Consider the following 6,665-nt stretch of genomic DNA (forward strand, 5'->3'; position numbering starts at 1 on the left):
GGGGACCCTGTGAGGGGGATGGGATCTGTGGGGACCCTGTGAGGGGGGATGGGATCTGTAGGGACCCTGTGAGGGGGATGGGATCTGTAGGGACCCTGTGAGGGGGATGGGATCTGTGGGGACCCTGTGAGGGGGATGGGCTCTGTGGGGACCCTGTGAGGGGGATGGGATCTGTGGTGACCCTGTGAGGGGGATGGGATCTGTGGGGACCCTGTGAGGGGGATGGGATCTGTGGGGACCCTGTGAGGGGGATGGGCTCTGTGGGGACCCTGTGAGGGGGGGTGGGATCTGTGGGGACCCTGTGAGGGGGATGGGATCTGTGGTGACCCTGTGAGGGGGATGGGATCTGTGGGGACCCTGTGAGGGGGATGGGCTCTGTGGGGACCCTGTGAGGGGGATGGGCTCTGTGGGGACCCTGTGAGGGGGGTGGGATCTGTGGGGACCCTGTGAGGGGGATGGGATCTGTGGGGACCCTGTGAGGGGGATGGGATCTGTGGGGACCCTGTGAGGGGGATGGGATCTGTGGTGACCCTGTGAGGGGGATGGGCTCTGTGGGGACCCTGTGAGGGGGATGGGATCTGTGGGGACCCTGTGAGGGGGGATGGGATCTGTGGGGACCCTGTGAGGGGGATGGGATCTGTGGTGACCCTGTGAGGGGGATGGGATCTGTGGGGACCCTGTGAGGGGGATGGGCTCTGTGGGGACCCTGTGAGGGGGGTGGGCTCTGTGGGGACCCTGTGAGGGGGGTGGGATCTGTGGGGACCCTGTGAGGGGGGTGGGATCTGTGGTGACCCTGTGAGGGGGATGGGATCTGTGGGGACCCTGTGAGGGGGATGGGCTCTGTGGGGACCCTGTGAGGGGGATGGGATCTGTGGGGACCCTGTGAGGGGGATGGGATCTGTGGGGACCCTGTGAGGGGGGATGGGATCTGTGGGGACCCTGTGAGGGGGATGGGATCTGTGGGGACCCTGTGAGGGGGGGGCTCTGTGGGGACCCTGTGAGGGGGATGGGCTCTGTGGGGACCCTGTGAGGGGGGTGGGATCTGTGGGGACCCTGTGAGGGGGATGGGATCTGTGGGGACCCTGTGAGGGGGATGGGATCTGTGGGGACCCTGTGAGGGGGATGGGATCTGTGGTGACCCTGTGAGGGGGATGGGATCTGTGGTGACCCTGTGAGGGGGATGGGCTCTGTGGGGACCCTGTGAGGGGGATGGGATCTGTGGGGACCCTGTGAGGGGGATGGGATCTGTGGGGACCCTGTGAGGGGGATGGGATCTGTGGGGACCCTGTGAGGGGGGGCTCTGTGGGGACCCTGTGAGGGGGATGGGCTCTGTGGGGACCCTGTGAGGGGGATGGGATCTATACGGACCCTGTGAGGGGGATGGGATCTGTACGGACCCTGTGAGGGGGATGGGATCTGTGGGGACCCTGTGACGTCACTTCCTGTCCTATAGAGAAAACAGGAAGTGAGAAGAAATCTCTCCAAAAGGAGAGGAAATCAGCTGAAGGAAAGACCTCATTGGAAGATTTCCCTCTCTTTCTGTTCTGCTGAGATTTTTTTCTTTTTGCCATCTGTGTCCCCATTGGGGAGATTTCCCTTCACTTCCTGTCCTATAGAGAAAACAGGAAATGAGAGCAAATCCCTCCAAAATAAGGGAATCCCAGAGCTAGTGTCCCCATTGGAAGATCTCCCCTCTATTCCTGTTCTGGTGACAACACAACATTTGGGATTTCCTGTCACTCTCGGTGATAACGGTAATCAGGAGACAGAGAGAGGGAGAATCTCCCCAATGGGGACACAGACAGCAACAATTTCTTCCCCAACTAAATTCTATCACTGAGAATTTCATCTCCACCGGGTGCATATATACCATACAATCTCCGTACAACCCGATCCCTACAATCTCTGCACAACCCGATCCCTACAATCTCCATACAATCCGATCCCTACAATCTCCGTACAATCCGATCCCTACAATCTCCGTACAATTCGATCCCTGCAATCTCCGTGCAATCCGATCCCTGCAATCTCCGTGCAATCCGATCCCTGCAATCTCTGTGCAATCCGATCCCTACAATCTCTGTGCAATCCGATCCCTACAATCTCCGTACAATCCGATCCCTACAATCTCCGTACAATCCGATCCCTACACTCTCCGTACAATCCGATCCCTACAATCTCTGTACAATCAGATTGTATAATCCCCTTTATATGTAATATGAATGTGAGCAATCCGTATGAAATTTGACCGATTATTCTATTACATAGTTGATGGCAGATCTATAGGAGATTGTACAATCAGATTGTATGGTGTATGGTCAACTATAGGAGATTGTACATTTTATCTATGGAGGTCCAGGATGCCCCTGATTGGACAGATTAGGAGGGGGAGATGTGATTGGATGACGTATGACATCATCTATGACACCGGGGGGGGGGGGTTGGATTGGATGGATAGTGATAAGATGGAGGGTGGAGGGGAAGATGTGATTGTACAGTGTATGGTTATGAATCGGTCCCTGCGGGGGAGGGGAGCTCCACATACAGCATCAGATCCATCATCCAATAAGAGCAGACTCCATTACACTAAATCCTCCTCCCCGCCCCGCCCAGCCACAGCCCCCTTCACAGTGACAGGTCCATGGCTGAGGATTGGAAGGAGTGGGCGGAGCCTGATGGGGTAAACAGTTCTCTATCAGGTCCTCTCCATTTTGGTCACGTGACTTCTATTTCCAATGCTATAGAAAGAGAGTCACATGTTTAAATCTAAAAATAGCATTCCCATATATGGATGTAAATAAATGGTGTGTTTTGATTGGTCCCTTCCTGAGATGTGGAGTAAAGAAGTGATGATGTCATAGTGTAGTCAGTGCAGTGATTGGTAGGACAGGTAGGTTCTTCAATCACTGCAATCTGATGGGAAATAATTCATCTCCAGCCACACCCACCACACACACCATTACAAGATGGCTTTTCCCAGTAACTGATCCCAGAACCCCAGTGCTGCCAATAATTATCACCCCCATGATGGGAAATCTTGTATTATTATTAATATTTCTATGTATAGGAAGGAGGTTTTTTTATTTCCAGTGCTGGGATGGTGGGAGGAGTTGGGGAGTGCTGGGGTTGTGGGAGGAGTTGGGGAGTGCTGGGGTTGTGGGAGGAGTTGGGGAGTGCTGGGGTTGTGGGAGGAGTTAGTGGGAAAAGTCTTTCTAGTCATTGCACACATTGTATCTATACTGCTTTATAAGGTTGGAATATTTATTTACAGCGCGGGGGTTCTGGTCTCACTCACCGAAAAATCTGCCACCCCATTCACTATAATGACCGATCGCTGGCGCCCGCAGTTATTCCCGGCTGTCCACAAAGCCAGCCATTACCTGCCGTGTAAGAATAACAAGTAAAATAGAATTAAAGCTCCGCCCCTTCCCCCCCCCCAGTGCTCGCACACAGAAGGGAACGCATACGTAAGTCCCACCCACATATGTAAATGGCGTAACGTTACGCCATTTACATATGTGGGTGGGACTTACGTATGCGTTCCCTTCATCCCTTCTGTGTGCGAGCACTGGGGGAGGGAGGGGGCGGAGCTTTAATTCTATTTTCCTTTTTATTCTTACACGGCAGGTAATGGCGGGCTTTGCGGACAGCCGGGAATAACTGCGGGCGCCAGCGATCGGTCATTATAGTGAATGGGGTGGCAGATTTTTCGGTGAGTGAGACCAGAACCCCCGCGCTGTAAATAAATATTCCAACCTTATAAAGCAGTATAGATACAATGTGTGCAATGACTAGAAAGACTTTTCCCACTAACTCCTCCCACAACCCCAGCGCTCCCCAACTCCTCCCACAACCCCAGCGCTGGAAATAAAAAAACTCCTTCCTATACATAGAAATATTAATAAAAGATTTCCCATCATGGGGGTGATAATTATTGGCAGCACTGGGGTTCTGGGATCAGTTACTGGGAAAAGCCATCCTGTAATGGTGTGTGTGGTGGGTGTGGCTGGAGATGAATTATTTCCCATCAGATTGCAGTGATTGAAGAACCTACCTGTCCTACCAATCACTGCACTGACTACACTATGACATCATCACTTCTTTACTCCACATCTCAGGAAGGGACCAATCAAAACACACCATTTATTTACATCCATATATGGGCATGCTATTTTTTCGATTTAAACATGTGACTCTCTGTCTATAGCATTGGAAATAGAAGTCACGTGACCAAATTGGAGAGGACCTGATAGAGAACTGTTTACCCCATCAGGCTCCGCCCACTCCTTCCAATCCTCAGCCATGGACCTGTCACTGTGAAGGGGGCTGTGGCTGGGCGGGGGGAGGAGTTAGTGTAATGGAGTCTGCTCTTATTGGATGATGGATCTGATGCTGTATGTGGAGCTCCCCTCCCCCGCAGGGACCGATTCATAACCATACACTGTACAATCATATCTACCCCTCCATCTTATCACTATACATCCAATCCAACCCCCCCCCCCCCCCCGGTGTCATAGATGATGTCATACGTCATCCAATCACATCTCCTCCTCCTAATCTGTCCAATTAGGGGCATCCTTGACCTCCATAGATAAAATGTACAATCTCCTATAGTTGACCATACAATCTGATTTATAATCTCCTATAGATCTGCCATCAACTATGTAATAGAATAATCGGTCAAATTTCATACGGATCGCTCACATTCACATTACATATAAAGGGGATTATACAATCTGATTGCACAGAGATTGTAGGGATCGGATTGTACAGAGATTGCAGGGATCTGATTGCACAGAGATTGCAGGGATCGGATTGCACAGAGATTGTAGGGATCGGATTGCACAGAGATTGTAGGGATCGGGTTGTACGGAGATTGTAGGGATCGGGTTGTAAGGAGATTGTAGGGATCGGGTTGTAAGGAGATTGTAGGGATCGGGTTGTACGGAGATTGTAGGGATCGGGTTGTACGGAGATTGTAGGGATCGGGTTGTAAGGAGATTGTAGGGATCGGGTTGTAAGGAGATTGTAGGGATCGGGTTGTACGGAGATTGTAGGGACCGGGTTGTACGGAGATTGTAGGGATCGGGTTGTACGGAGATTGTAGGGATCGGGTTGTATGGTATATATGGACCCGGCGGGGATGAAATCCACACTCAGTGATAGAATTTAGTTGGGGGAAGAAGATCCCACAGATCCCCCCTAACATTAAAAAAGAACATCCTGATTTAATGCACTCCCGGTTGCATGCTGACACTCTGCTGGTCTGGAGTAGCTGGAGGGAGGAGGTGGGAGGAGCCAGCCCAGCACTCCACTCGGCGCGGAGCAAAGGAGGAAGGAGGCTCTGCAGTGAATGCTGGGGCCTCGCTCTCCTCTTCTGTATATACAGTATATTTGGTGATAGGGATATATATGTACAGTGATATGTATACAGTATAATGCAGATTTAATGCAGGCTATAGGTGCAAACCATAACATCTTCCCCCAGTCACCCCAATTGTGACGAGACCAATCTCGCCACATTGCATTGGAGGAGCCTGGTTGCCCGCCTGCTGCCTTTGGACTATGGACCAGACTTTAAAAGACTTATTTTCCCTACAGAAAGGCTTATTCGTGCCTTTTCTGTCGGGGTGTTCGGTAGATTTTATCTACCGAACAAACTAACGATTACATGACCACCTGGAAGCTAAACCTAATTATATCTTCCATTGTCTCCAGGATAGAGGTCGCTGTGAAAACTAGTTCTAGCTGCAGAGAGAGAGAGGGGGGGAGGATTGTTTCCAGCAGCCCCCTCCTAAAGAATGTCTACTGATTAACTCAGTGCTTTTGTCTAAAATAGGACAGTATGTTAATAGAGTCTGAAACTATTGATAAGCATGTTAATGAGCTCACCTGGCTGTAATTACACAGTCATTGTTCATGTGGTATTCTCAAAGTATATATATAAGTGTGTGTTTCTTGCAATAAAAGAGAAGAGAGTTACTCTCGATCAAACCTCACTACAGAGCCTTGTCTCGTACTTGGGGGGGGGAATTATTGATGTGCTTCATGTATGGCGCATTGGAGTGGTCGATAGCTGTCCGGGTGTTCGGGAGTGGATTATCCTAGACGACTGTAACCCCTTTCATACTTTGGGGTGTCGTAACACCAATATTTACAGACTATACCCATACCACCCCAGTCACCCCAATATTTAATACCCCTTATAGGTGCAACCCTCTAATGTCTTCCCTCAATCACCACTTTAAAAAAAATCAGCCTATAAAGGCCACCTTTATCATCCTTCAGTAGCCACCCCAATATTTATTACAGTTTATGGGTGAAATTGTAATATCTTCCCCCAATCATCCCAAAATATGATACAGCCTATAGGTGGAACCTAAAATAGCCTCCCCTTGACACCTTAGTATGTAATACAGCCTGGAGTGCAACCTGTAATATCTTCCCCACGCTCAGAGCAATGTATAATCCAGGCTATGGGTGCAATATATACAGTAACAGTCTATGGATGTAACCTGTACTATATTCCCCCAGCCACTGCAATGTGTGCAACCTAAAATAATTTACCCTGATAGTCACCAACAATATATAACACTGCGGGGGGCGTACTGTAATATCTTCCCTCACCCCATTATGTAACACATCCAGGAGTGCAATCTAAAATA

The sequence above is a fragment of the Pelophylax lessonae genome (assembly GCF_965119305.1).
Source record: "Pelophylax lessonae genome assembly, chromosome: 2".
Classification (NCBI taxonomy): Eukaryota; Metazoa; Chordata; class Amphibia; order Anura; family Ranidae; genus Pelophylax; species Pelophylax lessonae.